The sequence below is a fragment of the Crinia signifera genome, chromosome 2 (assembly GCF_055691185.1).
Source record: "Crinia signifera chromosome 2, ASM5569118v1, whole genome shotgun sequence".
Classification (NCBI taxonomy): Eukaryota; Metazoa; Chordata; class Amphibia; order Anura; family Myobatrachidae; genus Crinia; species Crinia signifera.
In genome coordinates, this window is record NC_139218.1 from 233,737,140 (window position 1) to 233,763,432 (window position 26,293).

General features: G+C 40.3%; 1 protein-coding gene across 8 annotated transcripts in view; it reads left to right on the forward strand.

The window, feature by feature from the left end:
* Nucleotides 1-26,293, forward strand: part of SH3RF3 (SH3 domain containing ring finger 3) — a 468,317-nt gene that overhangs the window by 275,145 nt on the left and 166,879 nt on the right. The gene's annotated exons all lie outside the window — the stretch shown is intronic.

Below are 26,293 nucleotides of genomic sequence, written 5' to 3' on the forward strand. Positions count from 1 at the left end.
TACAATCAAAAAATCGGCAGCCCAGTTACTACATAAGTACCGGGAGCTTTACTTACTTAGGGCCAGATGTACTAAGCCTTGAAAAGTGATACAATGGATAGTGATAAACCACCAGCCAATCAGCTCCTACCTCTCATTTTTCAAACACAGCCTGTTACATGGCAGTTAAGAGCTGATTGGCTGGTGATTTATCACTCTCTATTTTATCACTTTTCAAGCTTAGTGTATCTCGCCCTAAGCTTGAAAAGTGATAAAAACCCTGTCAATCAACTCATAACTGCCATATCACAGGCTGTTTAAAAAATGACAGTTAAGAGCTGATTGGTTGGTGGTTTAGCACTCTACATTTGATCGCTTTTCAAGCTTTCTACATCTGGCCCATAGTCCATTAATCAAAGTAACATCATAAATCCCAGGGAAATGTGACAACTTGTGAAGTTTTGGTAATTAGGTGGTCAACCTATTGACAGTGAGTATGTTATGAATGTATTTAACATTGTGAAAAGTGTGGATATTAGCAATATGACTGTTGTCCTGGTTCGCACCTCTTTATACAATGTCAGACTGAGGAAGCCGCCGACTTCACGAGCAGGCGGAGAAACGCGTTTTTGAGCCCTATCTTTGCCGGTCCTGTCTTTATCCTGCAAGCGCACTTTTATCTGTGGATTACAAATACCACCTAGCTGGCTGGTCCAGCAGGAGAAGGTTCCAACACAGCTTCTTCCGGAGTGCATCTCTGGTAATATACCAGTTGGAGAGACTGACCTTGGTTATCCACTACAGAAAGTTCATGCAGGACTGGTAACTATGAGAATCTATCACTGCCTCTATTAAGCCTCATAAATTCATTCTCAATTGAGTGACTGTATTACTTACAAGCAAAACGGCAATCCCAACAAGTCCAGCTTTTTTATTATTATTATATGTTATATGTTGTCTGTCATGTCTGTATGTTAAATTGTGCACAATTGTATTGCTATATAAATTCTTTGTGTGGATTGATTCCACTTTATATGCTTTTTAATAAATTGATTTATATATTCATAAAACTGTAAGGACATTCTAATTTTTTCTGAGCAGGATTGCGCTTCTTAAAGTGCCAGATACTTAGGTATCTGACACTATTCTCCCATTTTCTTTATACAATGTATGAGTCTTGGTACGCTCAACTCTTTCACTCAGAGTTTGTTATCTGTCATCATTTAAATATGCTCCAGCTGTCTTGTTAAACTCCCTACACACAAGTAAGTCATTCTGTTATATAATTTTTTAGGTCTTTGGATTCTAAACATGAAATGGACAGAATCCAACATTGGAAATGGTTTGCAGATCATAAAATGCGTATGACATTTTTCAGGCTTTGGAGAAAATGTCAGATCAGGATTTAATTTAACAACATTTTTATCATTCTAAATACAATTTCCAGAGACATTTTAATGCCTGGCAGGTGCATGTGTACACGTCACTCACCGTGCAGAATACAAAGAAATAGTTCATTATATGTTTCCTTTCCAAACATGACGTGATTACTGGATGACAGAGACCAAATGTATTGTTCTACGGAAAACTCGTGTTTAATACATTTCCATTTATGTTTTCCACAGACAGAAAACACATTGGTAAGCTAGAAGCAAGTTGTAGTGTACATTTCATCGGTGTTTGAAATTTAGAAGTGGCTAAGGCAATAACAGGAAAAAAAAAATTATTACCGAATATGTGCCGTACTGCCATAATAATGCATTGTTTTAAAAAAAATTTAGTGGAAAAAGCTTGCTAAGTATAGTACAAGTATGGGAACCATTATGGGGAAGACTTGGTATAGGAGGTTGTCACTTACAGTACATGTCATTTTGATCAGGGCCATCTTAACAGCATAGTAGGCCAAGTGCACAGCAATGCACTAGGACCCCTACCCAATCATTCATGGACATAAATTATTAATAATAATAATAATAATAATAATAATAATAACTTAACCCGCTTGATTGCCTACACTGTCTCTCCACATGTACATGCTTCCATGCATTGAATAAATGTAAACTGTCTAATTGGTGGATAACTTCTGCCATCCACCAAACAGCGTGCTGACAGCCAATTACTGACTGGCTGTGACAAGCAATGCGGCATGGCCACAGAGAAGCTAGACAGCATTCTCTACCTGTCTCATAAGAAGCTTTAGAGGCACCAACCTGGGGGTCAAAGGCCCTAATCCCAGCCCAGATTACATTGTGAGGGTCCCCTCAGAAGCTGCACAGTAAGCTCATACGTTATGATGGCCATGATTTGGATTACCTAGAATATACTAGATTACTTATAAAAAGTATACCTGCCTTTCACCAATTGCCTTGACATGATATGCCTCATTAAGGGGTCTATTTATCATACAGTACATTAATTCCGTTTTTTGAAATGGGTACCTAATTTTCAGTAGGATCTGTTCTAATTTTGCTTGAATGTATTAATTTAATTAATGTTGGGACAGCGTTTTGGAAAAGTGCTGTCACAGCGCTTGTTTGCCTTTTACTGTATGGATATAAACAACAATATAAATAAAAAATAAATCTTTACTGAAGGGGTCCGTTCGCTATCTATGATGAAGACCCCAGTCACAGGTTATATATGCTATAATGAGGCATTGATAGCTAGCGCAATATACAGATTGCACCATTTAGCCTATGGGCTTCTTTTACACAATTTTTTCTGGAGGGGGATCATCCCAAACCAGGAAGCTATGATATAGTTTTGCATTATCACACTGGGGTACATTTACTAAGATCGGATGGGTACAAAAAATACACTCATTTGTACCCAATTGATGTCATATACGGGCTGGACCCAATCCCCAGCAAATTTACAATCAGCTGAATGCGGATGAGTTTCCATATTTATATACGACAAGGTCAGCCAAATTCGGATGTACGAAAGAATACACCATTGATAGAACTCAGCCGTATGTGGCCATAGAGTTCTACGTGATCTGCATATTTGCAATCATTCAGTCAGATCCATGCAGGCTTCTCAGTGTAAACAATACAATAAATAAATAAATAGCCTGGTGCTGGCTGCGGAAATACAGCGGACCCTTACTCATTTTGAACCAGGACCGGATCATTAGCCTGATGCTGGATAAAGAAATACAGGGGGACCCCAGTCCCCGTCCCCCCCTGTATTTCTGGAACCAGGATCGACTCAATGAGCCCGGGGCTGGTAATTTCCAGACTGGGGAACCACTCGCCAGGGTTTTTTTTAATGACTTATTTAAAAATCCTATGTTTTACACAGGGCAGCATCGCACGGATCTGACTGATGCAGCCGGGTCATATGTATTTGGCTGCCTGTAATTCAACAGCCAAATACGAATGACTATGACATCAACAAATACAGAAATTTGTAAAAATTTCTCCTGGCGAGTAAATTTGACTGAAAAATATTTAACGCATCCACATTAAAAATGTGGAATGTGATAAGTATGGCCCTGTGTTCATAGGTAGTAAATTGCAGCCAGTCAGATGCCATCCTGCAGGGAAAATGGCAGCGGACCAAGGACGAATTTTTGAATTGAATAACTTGGCCATTATCTTGGACAATCCTAGATGACTGCTGTGTCCAATGCGGGGCAATTTTATTTGTAGTATAGTGTAGATAGACTTACATCATGTCTCAATATACATTCCCCTACAACAATATTTGTTTGTGCCAACTCACTGCCTAGTCTTATTCATGTATTTGTACTACAGTATACCTGGTATGATATAAAGTAGAGAATAGCATAGGACTACAGTGTATTGTACTAGCTGTTGTCTTTTGCAATATATATATATATATATAGGTAGTGGAAAGGTGCGGCACTCAGTCGGCTTGTAATCTTCGTATGGATTACAAGCCGACTGAGTGCCGCACCTTTCCACTACCTGTAACTATCTTGTGAAGGCACCGGCCGCAAGCTACTACCCATTTCCAGGAGTGCCTAGCCCACGATCTCTCTCTCTCTCTCTCTCTCTCTATATATATATATATATATATATGTATATAAAAATCAGTATGTGTCTGTTTAGTGACTTCATTTTTCTATCCATTTGGGTTTTATTACAGTGTATAGATATTACATATAACTGTGCTGCCTGTTCCTACATCCACTGATCAAAACAAAATTGTTTATTGCTGTTTAACATTGTTTCATTCCAATTTTTTTTCCTGATTTCCTGATTTTTTTCAGATTTTGGTTTGAATGTTTATATTGTCATTTTTATTTTTTTTATTAAAAAATTGTATATCCGAATGACTACAGATGGAGCACTGATTCATCTGTACATTGAATGTTGAACGATGTTAATGTTCTTATTTTAAAGTGGCTCACCATTTGATCTGCTACTTGCGATAGGGCTGTTGAGCCTGACTAGACGTTGGACCTGAAAGGTTTAAGGGTATAATATCTGCTTTTAAGTGACAAATGTCTGGTTAGTTAGCTGTGAATTAATCAAGTTAATTGGAAAATAACATTCTCTGCTGTGGGACATCATATCCATATTTGTTGGTCTATCTACTGTATTAGAAAAAAAGAGTTTAGCTCATAACATATCCATTGTATGCTCGTGGGTAAACATCCCCAGAGATATATGTCTGCAGGCCAGTTTAATGTAATAGGATGAAACAAATTTGAGAACACTCTCTTGAAAACAAGACTGCACATTTGAGCCAGGGAGAGGCTAGGCACACAGCAAGCCACGTGGCATGCTGCATCTTGCTCCATTATTTTTAGTTTTTAGTTAACATTAACATAGTTTTATAATGCCATCAAATTTGTGTTATACTGCTTTATTAGCCTTTTATTTGTTTTTTTCTCTTTTACTAAACAGATGTTTTACTTTCACTAACTGCACATCTATTCATATCATATTACACATGTTTAGTCACCTGTATATTTTTTAGTTTCTTATATGGTTTATCTCATACAGTGTAACCTTTGTAGTGCACCCAAGATGGCTGCCTCACCTGTTGTGTTGGTTGGTGGGATTAAAAAGACTTGGAACTGAGTATTATGTAAGGGCTCTGCCTATGCTTTAAGTACACTGCGACTTCCCCATATTGTGTTATCTCTTCTAGGCATCGCCTATACCACCCGGGGTAACCTACATAGGGCACCCAAAATCGCTGCCTGGCCTAGTGCCTTTCATAGTTGAGTTATGTAAACAGTGGGATTTATCAAAAAGGCAGCACCAACCCTACACTAAGTTCACTGTGCCCATTAATTTGTTCATTGTTTTTCAGTTTATTGCTTTATGCTGTAATAATGTTTTTGATGCTTGTAAAGTAACTTTGAGTACTGCTCAGTGGTCTAGCAATAGCATTCTAGGAAACCTTGTGGTGGTTTGGAGGTTCAATTACAAAAGCATACGGGAAGAAGATATACTAATATATCAGGGGCAATATAATGAACTATCAGGCACCCTTTTTACCTTAAGATTGGTGACAAGGATACATGGGCATTACCTTAGACTGGAGAAGAGGAGATTGTGTACCCTCCGAAGGACGGTTTTTTTTATGATTAGGGCAATAAAGATTTGGAACTCTCTGCCAGAAGAGGTAATGTTGGCAGACACAATTTATACATTTATAAAGGGTTGGAGAAATACTGTACCTAATGAATAACAACATCCAGGGTTATAACATCATGTTATCGTTTAGTAGGGAGAGCAGTGTGCAACACAATGGTGATATAATCACTAGCTAGCCTAAATTAGACACAAAGTAATTAATCGTAATTGGGGATATCACATCTAGAAGTTATTTAAAACAGGTTAAATTTGATGGACAAACATGTTTATTTAACCTTACTATGTTACTATGAATGAAATGGGCAATGGCCAATAAGTACAAGGACAAGGCAAAGAGATACCCCTACTAAAAGAGACAAATTGATGCCATATCATCAATGTAACCTGTGCCACCTTACAAGAGCGGACCCGAATTGGACAGCCTTTGGAGGTAACCAAAACAGGTCTAGGAAAGTCAATGGATTTGTGAGAGAGACATTTTAATTTGAGCAGGAGAGACAGACCCAGCAATGCCTAGGAGGGGGGAAATCCCCTGACAACAAGAAGATCCCCAGTGACAATGAACAGGACATGGTGTAGACCTACTGCAGCCAAGGGAAAGAACCCCTTAATATGCAAAGGTACCATGGGGGGGGAGGGAAACTTTTCTCATAGGGGGTACCGGATTTATAACTGGTACTGTTTTAAAGAAACACTATATAAATAAAATTATTAGTAGCATTAAAGTCATAACAAAAATGTCAAAATAAACTTTTTTCAAAATAAGTACTACTCTACTACTTTTTAAAACATACAAAATCTTGAGATATCTAATTCATGAGATGGCTGTAGCAATAAGATTGCCTTTAGGCAGTTTGGGGCAGCTGCATGGGGGCTCCAGAATCTGGGGGGCACCCCTGATTCCGAGTATCCCAAAATGAAGGATGACTCCGAGATATGTTGAGGACGCCATCTCCACACTTTCACCTGGGTTTCCCGGAAAGTCGGTGTTGGTGTGTGTGTGTGGTTGGTGGTGGGAGCAGTAAGCTAAAGTTTTGCCTAGGGTGCTGAAAAACCTTGCACCGGCCCTCGGTAGTATATACACTGTACCACCACCATCCTTCAATAGCTGAGAGAGCTGATGAACCATGAGAGCTCTATTTACATGAAATTTGAATGTAATGGTATAGAGCAGGCATTCCCAACCACGGTCCTCAAGGCACACCAACAGTGCAGGTTTTGTAGATATCCAGACTTGAGCACAGGTGACTTAATTAGTATCTTAGGGATTCTGATTAAACCTTCTGTGCTGAAGCCTGGATATCACTAAAACCTGCACTGTTGGTGTGCCTTGAGGACCGTGGTTGGGAAAGCCTGGTATAGAGTATTGCTACAGTACTCCTAGAAGTCCTGGACACCTATGAAATAGTGTCCCATGAGTAGTTTAACTCATCACCTAGAAAGTGAATGTATAATCACATATGGTACAGTAAATGCGCTGAGGTTATACTGTTGTAGAAACCTGGTAGTAATACAATAGGAAAGAACATATGGATAACTCTTAGGCCAGTATTCAATGGCCGGGGGTCGTGGGCGGCAGCGAATCCTGTGTAGGATTCGCTGCCCTTTCGCCTTGGAATCTCCCTGCTGCGAGATTCGCCGGCAGCCGCCCGTCCCCTCTATTCAATGCGTCAGGGGCTCTCAGCCCCTGACAGCGAAAATTACCCCCCATAGCGAATTGCTCTCCCCTGCTTCCGTGAGCGGAGTCACGGCGGGGGATCACACTAATGCCGCTGGGAGCCTGAGCACGCGTCCAGCAGCAGCATCAGTAGCAGACCTCCGGCTCCAGTGCTGACATCTGCTATCATCGCGCTGGGGCTGCTGGAGGTCTGCTACTGCTGCTGGAGCCGTCTCTCCCTAGCTGCTGAGGCAGAGGCAGGTCAGTGTCCCGCCTGTTGCCCTTCTGGATCGTGGAGCAGAGCGGCGCTGTGTCGGGGGTGTCCCAGGCTGCTGAGCGTCATTTTCCTCCAGGCGCCCCCCCTTTCCCCTCCACAGAGGTCTGCACTGTAATGAACAGGCTGCCGGAGAACTATTGCAGGGGGGTGGTATTGTACCCCAGCCCCGCTGCATGGGCTCCCGATACCTGTGCGCACAGGACCAGGCAGACTCCAGTCCCCGGCTGCACAAATTATTTTATCTCATTCCGCCCGGCTGCCTGGCTGTCTGTGTCCGGGCTCTCTCCCCTCCTACTCTCGCTGCTGCTGCTGGGGCTGTACGTGTACGAGGCAGGGGAAGGAGAGAGGCAGGGGAGGGAGAGCGGCAGCTGTGGTAGAACTAAAAGTAGCAGCATGCCTTTACCAGTGGGACGTCTGCTGGGGCTGCAGGAGCTAGGCTTTCTGCCTGCATTACACGGCCCCCTCACTGCAGTGTCAGGAGTGCATATGTTGCCTTCCATTGTCAGCTGATGGCACCTGCATCCCTACCTAATAAAATAAAGAGGTGCTTGTTATGTGCAAAAAAAGCAAGACCCTTCAAATAAAATGAAAACTTTTTTTTTTTTTACATTAAAAAAAGAAAAGAAAACATTTATTTTCCAAGTACACATAACAATTCTCCATAAAAAGCTGCCGAATGCTAAATGGAGAATCATGGCGAATTTCAATGGAGAATGCAGCACTCGAATTGAGCATTGAATACACTGTCGGCGAATTCCACTAAAAACCCCATTGAAAATCACAGGCGAATTGCGGAGAATCATTTTCGGCGAATCGGCAGACATTCGTTGTTCATTTATGGCGAATTGCCTCCATAGAATATGGCGAATTGTTTTTTCTGACAGAAAATTCGCCGTTCACCCAGCGAATTGGCAGATTCACTGAAAAAAACGGCGAATCTGAGGCATTGAATACTGGCCTTAGTATATATGATGCACTATAGATCTGAATGTATTCAGTCTTTTACCTGCCTTTTAGGTTTTCAGACTACAATAAAGCTATCATCGTTTCTCTGTATTTATGAGCAATACACAGTGTTTTGTCTGATTAATGGATGAAATGGGTCATGTTGCTTCCTTGGTCCCTATTATGATGGCTCTGCATGCTTTATCATTTCTGTTGTTTCATTGGTGAATGATGACACATCTTCCAGCACAAGCTGTTCTGGTAGAAAACATTATTTTATTCCCACAATACCAGCTTTAAAACAGAGGAATTTGCTCAGGACAGAATTTAAATAAACATGCCAGAAACCTGCTAATACTAAAAATAAATAAGATAGCAATGAACAGAGCAAGATATTTTTGAATGATATCATTTGGTATAATCATCTTCTGCTTTTTGTACACTGTAAAATGATTGATAAAGTACAGTACTTGGCCAAAAGCATGCAGATCCCTTTCTAATTAATACAATTGGACATTTCAGACACACCAATGACTAACTTGGTTCATACAATCAACCAAGCATTAGCAGCTAAATGTGTTGTACTGAAGAGCTGGCTAAAGGTCCATGCATACTGGGCGACTATGTCCAGTGGGTATGGACAGCGATGATCGCATTCATCGCTGGGGGGAAAGCCGCTCAGTGCATACACACTGAGCGGCTTTCCCCCGGCCCAGCACCGACAGAGGGGGGAACGCTATGCAAAGCCATCCTGAAAGCCGCTCATCTGCTGGTATAACAGCAGATGAATGGCTTTCCCGGCAATGTTGCGGGAGGGCGCAGCAGCGCTCACCACTCATCATTGGGCCATACACACTGGGCGGCTTTGAGCTGAAAGCTGCTCAAACCTGCTGTTTTGAGCGACTTTCAGCTCAAAGTTGTCCAGTGTGTATGGGCCTGAACTCTCAATGTTGCATTTGCATATGATCTTTCCATCATGTCCGTTGATCACATTTCTGCTTTAGTAGGCAAGTAAATTTACTGTCGATAATGGCTTGGAGTAAAAACTTTTTAACCACAAAGTGGCATTACGCACAAGCGCACGGAATAAGACATACAGTAGCTGGTAAAATCATCTAAACTCAGTTTCAATTACTTACAGTACTGTACTACAAAGTTCCAAACTGCTTCTAGAAGTATCAGCACAGGGACTATTATTCAGGAGCTTCATGATTTGGGTTACTGTTGGCGCCTCCAAGAGCTGAATGAGGTCCAGGTAATGGAGGGGGTCCCCTCTACCTTTACGGAAGCATACCTGAGCCCCTATAACAAGCCTGGGCCCAGGTAATCAGTACCTACTCACCCCCATTATGGTGTTCCTATTTCCATGGGTGAGCAGCCACTCACAAGCCTTCCATGCACATTGTATGATTCTGGAGCAGGGGAAATGCATTCTCTGAAGTGATGAATCACCTGTCATCAACTGGCAATCTAACAAATCTGGCCGCTGAACGTGGTCTCCTTAATATGTGACAGGAGGCATATGGGGACCCGGCATTCGGGGGAAGGAAGTCCATGTCTATGGATTGGGTTTTGTGGTTTATTATTTTTTAATCCAGTGGATGCCTTCTTGGACAGAAGAGGACCGATCTACTGCGGGTGGATGGTAAGTAACAGTTTATTTTTTGCAGGTATCCTTTTGGCTTTCTACTGAAAAAGTGGACTGAACCTGGATCAAGATAGGTAAGTATCTATGTAGAGTATGTATGTATGTATGTATGTATGTATGTATGTATGTGTAGTTATGTATTTGGGTCTCTTATTTAGGTATTGGTTCTATAGTGGGACTGCACTTTGGTTCTCCAAGATCCTGCATGCGGGGATGTTTGATGGGTCTTCAAAAACTAGTTCTACTTCAAAACCCAATACTTATGTTTTTTCTTTTTTTAACCATTTATTTTTTTAACCATAAGCCTGACGCCCACCACCCATGGGTCCCCACTTCCCCAGGGACCCAGGCCGTGCTGATTAGCTACAAAGGTAATGGCTTTGGCCACGGGACCTTATAAAATAAGTCTCCGCTGGCAGTGGCTGTTTGAGCCCGTGCTGGTTTCTGAAATATGGGGCACCCCTACTCCATTTGTCTCCCCTTATTATGAGAGCCAGTACCGGGCCAAGAGCATGGTGCTAGTTATAGAAATATAGGGCGACAGTATGATTTTCCCCCTGTAATTCTGCAACCAGAACCGACTCAATTAGCCCGGAGCTGGTTATACTTGTGGGGGTGGACGGTTTTTATCTTAAAACTATTACTTTTTTTTCTTTTTTTTTTTATACAGAGAAGCATGCACAGATCTCTCTGATCCGTGCAGGCTTCATGCCAATTTTCGGATGCCGGGGAAACTAGGCAGCCAAATATGAATCACTTCACCATAGGAAAATACGAATCCTGAGAATATGGCAGTTTAGTAAATTATCCGTATTGTTCGTAGTTTAGGACCGATTACGACCGATCCTGGTCATACCCATTCGTACACCAGAGCAGCCATAAAGTAACGTCTCTTCTCAAGTTGTGTACATATGGTGTGACTCAGGTTTCAATTTGATTTTCACTATCAAATTTGACTATCAGATTTTTGGCTAACTGCATTTTAGATGTGATTTAATATGTGTACCAACAATGTGATTTTGGATATATAGTCAAAATTGATTAAACAGTAAGAATCAGAATCGCACAGTATTCAGCCACAATGTAGATTGGATTCTGATGCGCACCCCCATTTAGTCAGTATCAAATACTAAAATAGATTAGTAGAATGTATTTGGCCTAGGGCCAAGTTGCAAGATCCTTTCCTTACAATCCTGAATGCAGTCATGAGCTGCCATTATCTTTCCACCTCCTGGTAAAAGCTTGTTGTGGAAGTTTCACCTTATCTGACATTAATCAAGTGAATGAAGCCAGGAGCCTCCTCATCAGTAATACAAATTTCTGATCATGCCTGTAGAAGTTTGAAAAGGGAACCATCCACCATCTGAACAGAGCTAGATGCTGCCATTATACTTCACTATCACCCTCTCCTTGAAATCATTCCACTATATTGTAATCATCAGGGCTTAAAGTGGAGAGATGGGGGAACTCATTCACCTCTACCACCTAATTAGCTCCCCTCCACCTATTAGGATGAGCCAGGGCCAGTGGTGGGATTTTTGTACCCTCCCCCCCTGCAAATTAATATCGTTTGTCTGTTAGAATTACTGTGCAGGGCCAAGGTGGAGGTTGAATTAGTTCCAGCTCACTATTACAGGTTCCACCCTGTTCCACCCACTTCAACCCCTGGCAATCACTATCTGATACGTGTCTGTTTTTGCCACATCTTTAGAACCAACACTTAACTTTAGTGGTTGTTCTTCACATGAGACCTTTCTTGTGCTGACTGATCACTGCAGCCAGATGCCACCATCATCTATTAAGCACTCTATACTGCCCTAACAGTACAAGTTCAGTGTCACATAGCTTTGAGACTGCATTCCTTGGATGGGTCCGGTCTGATATGCCGATGGTCGGAATCCCGGCAGTCAAAATACCGTTGCCGGCATCCTGACCACCGCAATGCCGACTAGGTGGGGCCATGGATCGCGCCTACCCCTTGCAGTCTTGGTGCGCTCGCCATGCAGCGGGCCCGGTGCCACGCTACGCTCGGCACACTATTTTATTCTCCCTCTATGGGTGTCGTGGACACCCATAGAGGGACAAAGTGCTGTCATTGTGGCGGTCGGGATTCTGGCATTGGTATTTCGACCGCTGGGATTCCATCCGCCGGCATTCCGACCGCCGGCATATGCAACTTGAACCTTACAGAGCTGTGCAGTGACACCTTCACACATCCCTCTTGATGTACAAAGCCAGTCATAAGTATAGAGGCAGCAGTCTGGCTGTTTCTCCCGCAGTGTCATGAAAACAAAACTAAGACGGCTATTACTAGCAGTGACAGCTGGGCCCCCAGTGTCCCCTTTTCTGATTACTTGAAACTGTTCTATCCCCTATTGCTAAATAACTGGTGTATGTGTTAAAATTCAGTAAAACTGTCTTCACAATAACAGGGCAATAAAAATACTGTGACACAAAATACATTTCTGACATGCTTGAAGCAGTTTATTGTGTCCATTGTGTTGATTAAAAAATTAGGTACTTATGTAGTATCTGGGCTGCCGATTTTTTGATTGTATGCCTTAAGTTAAGGCATACAATCAGATGCGATGCGATGCGATATCGCATCGCATCGCATACGATGCGATGCGATGCGATGACCCGATTTTTCCATAGGATTCAATGTTAAAATGGACTGAGTCCATTTTAACATGGAATTCAATGGGAAAAAGGGGTCCTTTTCATACCCCTACTATCCAAGTGGGCATGGAGTTGGATATAAACCTGTGGCGAGCCACCGAGCCCGAAGCGTGGCGAGCGAAGCGAGCCCCGCGAGGGGACGGTATTCTGTGTCCCCTCGCGGGGCTCGCTACGCTCGCCACGCTTCGGGCTCGGTGGCTCGCTACGCTCGCCACAGGTTTATATCCAACTCCATGCCCACTTGGATAGTAGGGGTATGAAAAGGACCCCTTTTTCCCATTGAATTCCATGTTAAAATGGACTCAGTCCATTTTAACATTGAATCCTATGGAAAAATCGGGTCCATCGCATCGCATCGCATCGCATCGCATGCGATTTGGTCGGGTGCGATGCGATGCGATGGACCCGATTTCAAAATCGGCAGCCCAGTTACTACATAAGTACCAAAAATTATACTAAATTACTAATTTTTTAGAAATGCTGTAAGAAGGAACAGGAACTGAGGCTGGCTTTTGGAACAAGTTAATGTTTGTAATGACGCCTATAGAGTAATAATAAGCTCTGCAGGCTTCTAGTTTCAATGAAGAAGCCTAACAGTAAAGAGAATAGATTCGAACATAGATCAGTGTTTTGTGAATTACATAAGAGAAAAAAGAATACTCACAGCGAAAACCGATTAAAGATACAATTTACTTAAGTGCCGATATACAATATAAAACAGAATTGATAAAACCAGGGAAAACTACATCATATACAGTAGGAGCAAGTTTCATCTTTGCTCCTTTGGCCATGGCTAGTCATGGCTATTCTTTTGTTCTCAGCTGCAATACGTATTGTATTGCAGCTGAGAACAATAGAATAGCCATGGCTATCCATGACCAAAGGAGCAAAGATGAAGCTTGCTCCTACTGTAGTGACACATATTGAAAAGTAATGAAATGGATAAAGATGTCCACTGATAATATCATCTATATACTGTATATGTCTAATGTCCGTGAGTCTCCGAAACACTGCCATCTGCTGGCAGAAAGTGAAACTACATCTCTTTCTCTCTTACACATGCACAAACACAGAAGGTAGAAGACTAGCTTTCGAAGCTTTTGCTTAAGTGGGCTTACTGGTAGTAAATATTCAGACTTCAGCATATTAGAATAGTAACAAAGTAGCAAGTGAAAAGGGATTCATCAGGAGAATACTTTTGGTATCAAATCAGCAATTGGGTGAAATGTAATAGGGTGAATCAGAAAGTGAAAGATTTGGTAAGAAATCTCTAGGTTTTGTTAAAGCAGCAATCATTTAAACAGCAAAATTAAACTGGTTTTGCAGTGTAAATGATTGGCGCTTAAAAAAGTGGAGATTTCTTACAAAATCTCTCACTTTCTGATTCTCTCACCTATTACATTTCACCCTTTATGTCAAACACATAGACTCTCCATAAGCCACCATGTGATTTACTGTTTATAGAAAATGTTTCTGTTGTGTTGTGCATTACTCAGGCATATACATAGGGTTAAGAGCAGTTGTTGCTTGTGGTAATCGCTAATGATGACTGAAAGTGGCCAGCATCCAGTCATAGTGGAAGTTCATCTAGTACAGGTGCATTGTATAATCCCACTTCCTAGTGGGCAAAGGTAGTCCTTGTAAAATAACCCAACCCGGCAATCCACCCTAGGGACTAAGCAGGATTGGACCTGTATAATGAGGCAGTACAGCCAGTTCCATTATGAGCCTATGGAGAGCTGTCTCACTCGCTCTTCTACATGATGTCGGTAGAGGGAATCCCCATCAATAATTTGGGGCCAGCCTGTGGTGTAAACAATGTTTCAAGCTACTGTGACACAGCCTCAAACAATGTTCATTGACCAAGGCTGGATCTGGGTTGGTAACAAAACAGGGACATACCATTCCAACATGTATGCTGTAGGCTTCCCTGGTTTATTAATTATATGTTTGATCTTGTGTTTTATATTGTATACTTTAACTTAAGTAAATTGTACTTGGAATCTGTTTATGCTCACTGTATTCTTTGTCCTCTAAGTAAATAATAATCCATCTCACCACCTAATATTTTTACAATAAGGATGAACAATTGTGGGGAGAAACAAACAAGTCTGTAGAGAAAGTGTTAAGGTCCATACGCACTGGCCCATGAGCTGTTTCAGCTGTTGCCATCTGGCAGATGATATAGATCACTATTTGCGAGAACGACTCCTCATAAGAACAGTTTTTTACCACAAGCAGTCAATCCATTACATTTAATCAATTAAATCTGGTCTAGCTAAGACAAGCAGCATTAGAAGTTTAAAAGAAGAAATGACTCTAGGTCACACAGTACTAGCGCTGGTCTTATCACTGGTGCCAGTATTAATAAAATAAACCTTATTTAGAGTCTAGTTGCAGCTCTCTATTTAGAAAAACACGTATGTGGAGCCCCATGCAGCCCGGTCACCAGCAGCATAATAGCAAAGTGGTCTCCGAATCTGGGATATACAGCCATTAATAACTTGGACACTCCTCACCTGGAGCGCATTCAGCAAGGGAGGTTGCACCCTGTGAATAGAGGGTTATCATCACGTATGCTCTGAAAAAGGGACTGTGTCCATATAAACATCCAGAGGAGATCCATATGCCTATAACTGGGACTGGTAACTATATTTCTACTGCCTCGTTCTAAAGAGATATTGAAATTTTAGCCATATAAGCCTCACTAAGAGACATTGCATCATTGCCTCACACCATTGCCTCACAGTTTTTTATTTTTATGTTACATGTTGTATGTCTATTTTAAGAGCATTGTTGTGAATATGAAATTTGCCTTTTATATTAAAATTTTTTATTATGAATGCGTTAAAAAGTGTTATTATTAATATTTGAGTTTAGCTGCACTTTCTGGGTGTCAATCCACATTGGAAGTTTATCTTGGTATCTAAATCTCATAGCACATGTAGTCATATATTATTACCATTGTGTTTTTAAATGATGTGTCTTTATTGGCTATGTCAAATGTTGGATAACAGGGAAGTTGCAGCTAATGTAAAATAATTCCTTGTGCATCTCTGATATACTTACTCCGGTTTCCTCCCACAATCCAAAAATATACTGGTAGGCTAATTGTCTCCCAACAAATTAACCCTAGATTGTCTGTGTGTGTGTGTGTACATGTGGTGGGGAATATAGATTGTAAGCTCCACTGAGGCAGGGACTGATGTGAATGTTCAAATATTCTCTGTAAAGCGCTGCAGAATATGTGTGTGCTATATAAGAAACTGATAATAAATAAATAAATAAATATACTTGGCAATAAATAAAAATTCTGATTATGATGTTAAAATACTATGTTTCTAGAGAATGTTCAAATACTATGTTTCTATGTTGAAGTACTGTGTTTCTATGTTAAGGTGCTGTACGTTGAACGACTATTCTCTATTATCCATGCAGTGCAATTAGGGTTACATTTGCATATAGTTCTAAACCAGCCCTATAATGTTTGTTTACCACCTCGAAAAACTGGATGAGTGTAATACAATGTAAAACACAATACAATATACAGTATAGTAATAAAAAAAATCAGTATATAGCTACTGTATGTACACTGCCAGCAAGGTTAGCAATTTCAAGTTGTGATTATATTATTATTACAACATTTTATTAAGTTGTCACAAGTGGTTTGCAGCACCATACATATGGCACACATCAGAACAAGAGCAGGGCACACAGAAACATAACAGTTATGGAAAAACTTAAACTGAGCATAGGTAACAATTATCACAACAATTCTCTGTACGCAATTCAGCAGAGATGAAGGGAAACAAAGGAGTTGTTGGTGTACTACCAGGCAGGTTGTCGTTGTTAATGATGAATGAAATTGAGAAGTTATGCAGATATAGATGGTCGCAGAGTAGGGGTGAGTTGAAGTGCTAGAGAAGAGGGCTGTTAGAACAGGAGGGCCCTGCTCCAAAGAGCTTACAGTGTAGAGTACAATTTTTGTCTGTAAGATTTTTAAACTGTACAATTGTCCTCTAGCTCAGATGAAGTGTAACAATAAGGTTATTTTACAGAGGAAAACTGAGTTTGTTCTCTTCATTTCTATAAAAAACAGAAGTAGTCTAGAATGAATAGGCACAAAATGTAATTTGCCAAGCACACCTGCAGTTTTACTGCTTTTAAGTTAGTCTTTATGACTGATATTTAATTTTTAATTTGGCAGTGCAGGTATATAGTCTAGCAGCTCCCTCTCACACTCATAATAAATTAAAATATGTAGAACAAATGTGCATAGCATATATGATCATGTGTTTACAATATGTATACTAGAAATAAAGTGTTCTATGTGTATAAAGAAGTAACATTTTCCATTCAGTTTTACATGTCTAATTCTTCCGAGCTGTTTTAGACATTTTTCAATTTATATTAATATATATTATATGGAAATATATAATAATAATAGGTAGATACACGCAGGCATTTAAAAAAATTGTTACAGAAAACAGGTGTTAAGTTTAATACTTAGCAAAATGTAACACCACTAAGTAGAAACAGCTGTTCCTGCAAACATGCTCTAAAGGACGCATCAAGTAATAGATGTAAACTCATCCAATTTAATGTCATCACAGTACCTTATACTGTATGTTCTAGTTGGTAAGTAGGGATATTCAATTGTATATATATTATAAAAAGCCACTGCTTGTGGCTAACAATCATGAATTATGTGCACAAACAAAAGCATTACTTCTGGAAAACAATGTTCCGGCTGTCTTGTGTGGTTGTGGTGGCGAAAACGGCAGCAGATTGTCAAAAAAACGGCTGTAAATTCAACAATCTGTGGCCGTTTCTGACAAAACAGATCCGACTTCAATGCCCCCGGCGGAAATAGCATCCAAGATTGAATACCCCCCCTTTAAGGTGGCCATACACTAGTGCAATTTGAGCACTTTTCATACGATTCCGACGGATCGACCCGAGAAATCAGATGAAAATGATCAAAACGCATGTGTTTAAGCTCCAATTCCGATCCGATGTGCTGCCGCATGCGCATCTAATCGGAGCTGGAGTTTGCAAGGCCTGCACTATAGTTTTATTTATCCCGTAGGCCTTGCTGGGATCGCAAATGGAACATTGTATGCAAAAGGACCGCATACGACACATCCTGCCGCCTGGTAACTGCCAGACGTTCAAGGAGGATTGTATGCGACTTCTCCTCTAGGAGCCTATTACACTTGATCTGCAATTAAGGTTAATATGATATTGCCCTAGACGGATAATTGTAAAGAATTTTGTTTGATTTTTAATTAGATAAGCTGTTGTAATGAGTTGTGGCGCTGGAAGCAGGAGACCAACCTGAGTGATATTTTTTAATTTCCCGTCTAGTGTGTATGGGGCTTACGTGTTGATAGCACTTACAATATTTTTATGCAATGCTTCATATATGGACTTTCTGTAAGATAAACTGATCTTGAAGGTGAGTCTTTTTTCAAGTGATCTTACCTATTTTTTAGCTGAATAAAGAAATTATTTAGCCAGCCTTTTATATTTGTAATATTCACCTATTGTGCACTCTGAGACACTTCTGAGAAATTCCATTGTATATTAAATATATTTCCATAGAGCTTTATATTCTCCCTAGCTCATTTAATTAAGAGGCAGCCTTTTTTGTGTGATTTTGGTTACCTTTACATTGTATGAAATGCTTTTTAAACATGTATTAATTAGCTACTCCTCTCATTTTTCTAAATATAGTTTATGTGCAGCCCTCAATAAAATCTATGGGGGCTGCAGCCCTGTTATTAAAGAAATGAAAAGATGTATGTGAACAAATGTGTATTATGTGTATTCAGTGCTTAACTGTTAGGTTGGCTAATAATACCAGATGTTTATAAACTAAACCTTACATTCCGAATTTCATGTCTTCAAAGATATTCTCCCTTATTCCTCCCGGTAATATCCATAAATTCATATATAATATAAAGCGAGAGAAAGAGATATGTATATTGTCACTAAAGACGAACTCTAATAGTTCCACAACTATTAGGCAAAACATTCCCAAATGGGGTGGTGTTCTTATCAAATTAATTAGTTGGGGTACTTGTGTACTAGCACGGCGCCCACGATATTTGGTCGCACAACTTTTAATCGCATCGCATGGCATACACCCGATGCACTGCGATGTGATTTAAAATTGTATAAGCCCCCTATACGATGTTTAATTGTATAAGCACCCTAATGGGGGCTTACAATGTTAAATGCACCCCCACGCCACCCCCACTATGAACGTGAACCTGAAGCGTGGCGAGCGCAACGAGACGGCGAGGGGCGGCGGTACGCGTCCTCCGACCTTTTCATACCCCCACTATCCACGTCGGCGTGGAGTTGATTTTATATAGTGTGGCGAGCCACCGAGCCTGAAGCGTGGCGAGCGGATGCGTTTTTCTTCTCATGTATTCCGCGTCCACTCCCCACGCTTCGGGCTCGGTGGCTCACTGCGCTCGCCACACTATATAAAATCAACTCCACGCCGACGTGGATAGTGGGGGTATGAAAAGGTCGTAGGACGTGTACCGCCGCCCCACGCGTGCTCGCTGCGCTCACCACGCTTCAGGTTCACGTTGTGGGGGTGGCGTGGGGGGGCATTTAACATTGTCAGCCCCCCATTAGGGTGCTTATACAATTTAAAATCGCATTGCATTGTATGGCATTGTATGCCATATACAATGGTATACAATTTTAAATTGTATACCATAGGGTGCCAATCGAGTCGCATCGCATCGCATACCTTCGGATGCCTTATGGTCTGCGATGCGATGGGCGCCGTGCTAGTACACAAGTACCTTAGTTGGTCCACCTTTTGTGGACGAAATATAGCAAAAGTATTTAGTCACGTTGTATGCTTACATAGATGTGGGCTGGGTTTAACATTAAAAAATTTACAACATTGGTGGGTCCTCCTGATACTATTTGCAAAACAACTGTCACATTACCCTAAGTTTTTATTTTAGTAGAATGGTATGGAGTCAAATTAGAATCAGGTTGATAAAAAGGACTGCAAAAAGACATTGAGGAGATTTAAAGGAACCATTTAATCTCAAAATCTACATTCAGTCTTTGTGGGTCTATAAGTCATATTTTGCTTTGTGTAAGCTTAATATCAGCATTTTTCTTCCTCCAATTGCTCTCAATTGTTTTGATTCCTATTAATGGAGTCTACAGAGCATGCATGGAATTCTTTAAAGTGGTTCAACAGATTGTGCTTCTCATACCATTTCTTTATATTACGGACGTGCTCTTTCTAGAAGAGGACCTGTTGTTTTTCCAATATATTGTAAATTGCAGTCACATTCAATCAGACAGACACATTTTCTTGTGTTGCAGTTAATAGTCTTATTTTGTATGAAGTCCCACTTTTTGATTTCAAATCTTCTACTTTTCTTTGTTAATTTTTGTGTTTTTTTACATGGAACAGATATGTGTTGCTGGAGATCAAGTGCACAATTAACAGGTAAAGAGCAGCCGTATACCTCAATATAACATAAGTTTACATTTGATTACTTGTAGTGAATACAGAGTTTAAAATGGGGGAATGGTGGGGTGGCGCTATTAACTGAACCCTTAAGGTAATTGTGCCCAAAAACACACCATCACCCCATTTTAAACTCTGATTTACAGAAGGGATAAGTTCCACACCTGTGCTAACCACTGGTTCTTATGCGACCTTCCCTTCTTTTCTGGTACTGCACTCTTCACTGATTTATTTTTAAGGTTGTTTGCACATCTGTAAAAAAAAATGTAGGTTTATCTGGGACAATCTCTTTTAAGGATACGATCGTTTATGACTTTTTTAAAACTCCTTTAATTAAGTTTAATTTCCGTTTTCTTTGTAATACTTAATTTTCCCTATATCTCTTTAACATTGGCTTCTAGTACATTTATATTGTACCCTTTAGTTGTTAATATCTGCTTCCTTTCTTCTGCTTGTTTTTTAAAGATGTGTCTCTGAGCAGTTTCTTCTTACTCTTCTTACTCTAGTTGGCTTTTCAGTATACTGTACCTTTCATCCATAATAGGCAATGGTTGCTTGTAATCAGAATGTAGGTATTATCAGTGGGTTTAATACAATTCTTTTTGTGTTTCACATTTTTTTATATAGATTCATAAATCTAGGAAGTAGACTTCATTCTGACTGATACTTTTTATATATATATGATGCGCTACAAGTGGTTCGCAGCGCTATACATATATAGCTCACATTAGAACAATACAGGGTACACAAGACTAGACATAACAGGAACTGAAGAGCTAAAGCAGAGCACAGGTAACAATCAGCAGCACAATTCTTAGTACACAATACAGCTTAGATGTAGGGAAGCAGGGGAGTTGCCCACATGCTATCAGGGGCAGGTTGTCAATGGTAAAGATGAATGAACAAAGGTGAGAAGAGATGCAGGTATAGATGGTACAGTAGGTGAATACGAGAGCTGTAATTAAAATGCAAGAAGAGGGCTGTGAGAACAAATTGAAAAGTGGGTACCCATAGCTGTTTCCTCTATCTATTTATAGAACCATTTTTTAAACCAAAATAAATTGTTATTCAAAATGAAAACTATTGATTCACTTAGAAAATCTCCCATATTGGTTTCCTTACCACTTTTTTCAAGGAAGTGTTTAGCTGCTGCCACACATATAAAATGCTATATTTTGCTGTGAACAGGATATCTCCATCTTCCCACACTGTTCCTTCCAATGTTTTTAATACATCATTGGTGTCTTTTAAGTATGATTTAATTTTGACCACCTCTGGTTGTAGGTGGTGATCAATGAATTGAGATAAATTTGCTGTTATGCAGTATGTACCTGCAACTACCCTATCTTTATAGATTTTTGGCAAGACATAGAAAACTGGAAATGAGGGATTTTCATTATTTGTGAATTTAGCTTCCTGGTTCGTGATGGTACCCAAGGCCTTATGTTTCTTTATTAGTGAACACAAATCTTTTTATTTTTTCACTAGGCTCTTCTTGTAGCAGGTGGTAAAACTTTTGTTTTTTTGTCTTAGGATCTCTTTTCCATATTTAGATTTATCCACAACCACTTTGCTTCCCTCTTTGTCAGCTGGTTTTATGACAGCATTTTCATTGTTTTACAGTGATTCTATTTCTTTTTGTGTGAGATTTGGTTTTCAATTCAACCGAGGTTGATTTTTTTTCCACATTTAATAGTTTATTAAATGTTTCTATGAAACCGCCTCAAACGTGTTAGGTTGAATGTTTATTTGGGTTTGAATTTTGTTCTTTCACATGAGCTTACTTTTCTATGTTTGTTGAAAAATTTCTTAAGGCTTAGGGTAGAATCTTTTAAGCTAATGAGCTGGGCCAAATTCACTCTGGGTCTCCCCTGCTCCAATCACCTCTGCCGAGTCTGCCTCTGCTGCTGCTGTTGCTTCCTTGGGGAGGGGAGCGGAGCGCATTGCGCCGCTCTCCTTCCCCTTCACTGGGTACCTGAGCCATCAGCCATTCATACCTCACGGGCTGGCTCCTTATTGGCTGCCAGCCCGCGAGCTCTGATAGGCTGACAGCTGAGCCCAGTGACAGTGTGATCGAGGAGGAAGGAGAGACGTGCGATGCGTTCCCCTCCCTGTCTCCTCCCTCTCAACCGCTGCTTGTGTGTGGATATGGACGCCGGGGAGGAGGGGGGAGGAGGCGGCGGCAGCGGCGTTGGGGGCGCTGCAGGGCGCCCCGGCTGTTACACAGAGGTGGACAAGCCGTGCGGCGCCCCGGGCTGCTGCATGGCTTGTCTGCCTCTAGAAACGGCCCTGGATCCAGGTATACCTCAGTTGGGGTCAGGTCATACAGGGTGGGGGGTTATGGTAAGGTTTGCTTTTGGGTTTTTGGGGGTTTTATTTTGTTAGTAATAATTGGGTTTATTTTGGGGTTTTCCAGTGTCCGGATTTTACATTATGATGCTACTGCAATGCATTAATGTCTTCCATTTTTCTGTTGTAATACTATGATTGGGTGTTTTGTCAGTGTTCTATATATATTGTCTGACAATGTGCGCTCTCCTTCTTTGACAATATACCTGAGTGGCGCCTTCAGGTATAAGCCTTAAATTGGTCCTGTGAGAAGTGAGATTTGTTAGCTCAGAGTACCATTATTGCTAGACTGCACACTTCTCTATTGTATGCCTTCATGTACAACTATATGTATTGGTAATTTATTGTCCTTTCTATTTTTACTTATCCTTTATATATATATATATATATATATATATATATATATATATATAATATATATATATATCATAGTGGCTTAACATGTTTTCTTTTATGAAACTTGTAACTGTTAAAATTACAATTTTCAATAAAAATTACGCAATTTAAAAACAGAGTAGATATTTCTACTTTCTCACTATAGATTTCAGATGTACAATAATACATGGCTATTTCCTAGTATACATTAGATGTTATTAAAATCAATATTAAACATGTGACCAGTACATATGATAAAATAAATCACTATTGTGAAATGATTGTTATTGATTTCCTAAAAAGATTAGCTTTTTTAGAATTATAAATGTAATTAAAGTGCACCATAAATCTAGAAGCTTTCCAAGGGCCCCATCATTTTAAAGTGAAAGTACTTACCAGCCGTCCATATCTTTCCGTTACTGGCAGTGTATATGACAACAGAGTACCGATGACTGGTGCATTAGGCGAATGACTCACAGACAATGTTGAGCTAAACAATCAATGGGTTGACATCAAAAGTTTGAAAGTCAATTGTTCGACATTGACAAAAAGTCGTCACAAGTAAAAGGTCGGCATGGAAAAGGTTGACACATTTAGGGGGGTATTCAATGTTGGTCATGCTCCCGCAGCCATCTCCCGACGGGGCCCTATTCAATGCTGTCTTCCCCGACAGCATTGAACAGGGGTTCTCGGCAGAACGAGCCCGACATCACAAGTTGTCCGGCTCATTCTGCCGAGAAAAACCGGAAATTGGCGAGCTCCTGGCTGGTGCTCATCTATTTCCGCCCTCAACTCGCGGCCACGCCCCTATCTCGCCCGGCCGCCGAGCTCAAGTTGAGCAAAGCGAGAACGGGACAGGGGCACGGCTGTTGAGCTTGCTCGACAGCCATGCCCCTGACATTAAATACCCCCCTAAAAGGCTGGCATGAATTTTTCAGGATTTTTTTTTTCAATTTTCTTTTTACTTTTTCATGCTTTACCGTCCACATGGACTACAAATGGGAATGGTAAAGTGTGCCGAATGCTGCAGTAATGTAGCGAGGCACCTGGCGAGTGAAGCTAGCCATGCGGAGGGACGTGCTACACTAATTGGGGGTCAACGTGCTGAGGTGTTGATATTTACATTAAAAAAACCATAAGAACCTCATGTTGACAGTTTTCATTTGTCAATTTTGAGCTATTTACCATAGAACTTTTGGTGTTGACATTGTCTTTGAGCTATACCACACCACATTTTAGTGAATGCTTAGTCTTCAAATCAGTGTACTATTTTTCTCTTTTGTCTCTCTAATTTTTACTTTGTTTCAGTGTTTTGTCTATAGAGTCCATTAGTGTTCCCAGCTATATAGGTACACTGTAAATACATGCCTACTTCTTAAGTCTCCTTCTTGGGAGAAGCTTGGAGTGGAAATTCTGCTTGGCAGTTCAGGGAATGGGGTCGGGCTGTCAGGTGCCCCACCACCAAAATGACATGGTCTCTGATAAGGGTCAGGGCTAAATTACTAGTGAATTTGTCAAAATAGGTGTAAAAATTGTCAAGCAAACATTTTTATTCATCATAGTGACCTGTAATGATTACCTTATATAGGAAATATAATCTTTTTTTACACATTATTTATTTGAATTTATACAACAAATGTGAGTGACGCTGGTATTTTTAGCAGATATTTTGAGCATCTCTCACAGATGTTGGCACTTAAAGGAGTAACCCCCTGCCCCTGATAAGGCACCACACTTACTCGTAAAATCTCCTCATTCTGTCTGTCTAGAGCTGAACAATTTTCACGGGCCTATACGAAGAAGAGGAGGAGCGATTACTAGTGTTATGTGGGTGTGGCCAGTGCTGTGTGGGCGTGTAGAACCCCTGCATTGTCAGGTGTAATATCTCCCTAAATACTTAAACATTAAAAATGTGTATAGTATTGGGGAGGTGTTGGAGGACGAGATTCCCGCTGTCCCCTTAATTGCGTTATTCCATCATAGTATGAGTATCCAGGGCGGCGATAGATATATTCTGGGCCATATTATAATTGTGGAAGTCGGAGACAACTCCATGTTTGTGCCCCATTTTTGATAAGGTACACAGGCATTTCCTGTATGAAACGGCTAACTGTAAACACTCTCCCTCTGCCATCTCCATTCATTTGAAGTGGCTTAAATGGTCTGAGTACCGAGAGAGACGGGGCCTACTGTTTCTCCCTCAAGATGTTGCCGACATCACGTTACTTAATTCACCCGGTTCAACCAAGGATCAATGATAATCTCCTGCAATATAGTATTATAATGCTAATCAACTAGAGGTATACTTGTCTGTCCCATGTGTCCCCCCTCCTCCTGCTCCTGTTTGTCCTTGTCCTAGTCTTATATATGTTCCCGTTCCTATACAGGCTTACAGTGTGCTAATACAGAGTTATATCGAGTAACAGTATTGATATGTACTATTTCGCACTGTGTATCATTTGAAAGACCCTACGACGAATTGCATGATGTACATTGTTATGTGTACTGTTTGCTTTAATAAAAAATTTATATAAAAAAAAAAATGTGTATAGTTTTTTTGCGAAAACCTAAAAAATTAGTTTATTATTTTGTGGAGGTTTGTATGACCAGCTGGGCTGCTGGTCATCATCATGCTGCCATTTTTTGTGTAGGCCTGGATCTATAGCTCTATTCGCAGCATTGTTAATCTGGCCATGGGTGATAGTGACTGCTGTATGCACATATGCTGTAAAGTAATACAAATATTGTTTTTGCTCATTTTATAGATTAAACAGAAAAAAAATTACAATAATATATGATCTACTGTTTCTGCTATTGTTGTATCAAGATGGGACTATTACCGGTCAAATTCACTGGTTCCTTTAATGGCAAGTTAATTATTTTTTATAGAAGCAATTCCATTTAGAATCTTATTATTACTTGTATTAGTATTATTTATAATAATAATAATAATTCATAAATGAATACATACATACATAAAAATGGTTTTGCTGACTAATGCTGTACACTAACTGAATTGGCAGTACACCAAAAAAGACAAATAGTTCTTAAAATAAAGGTAAAAATATGTGTGTGTATGGAACCATGTAATTATCACCTGCAGCATTTAGCTTTAATAGAAAAAAAAATAAAACAACAAATAATTTATGTCACGAGAAAACGCAGACTCATTATTAGATTATATAATGGAGGAGGATGCAGTCTGGTAAGCACGGATGACAGCACAGTGTTATTAATGGCTATCAGGAATATAAGTAACTTACTAACCATTAAAGGAATCACTTCACGTAATCTT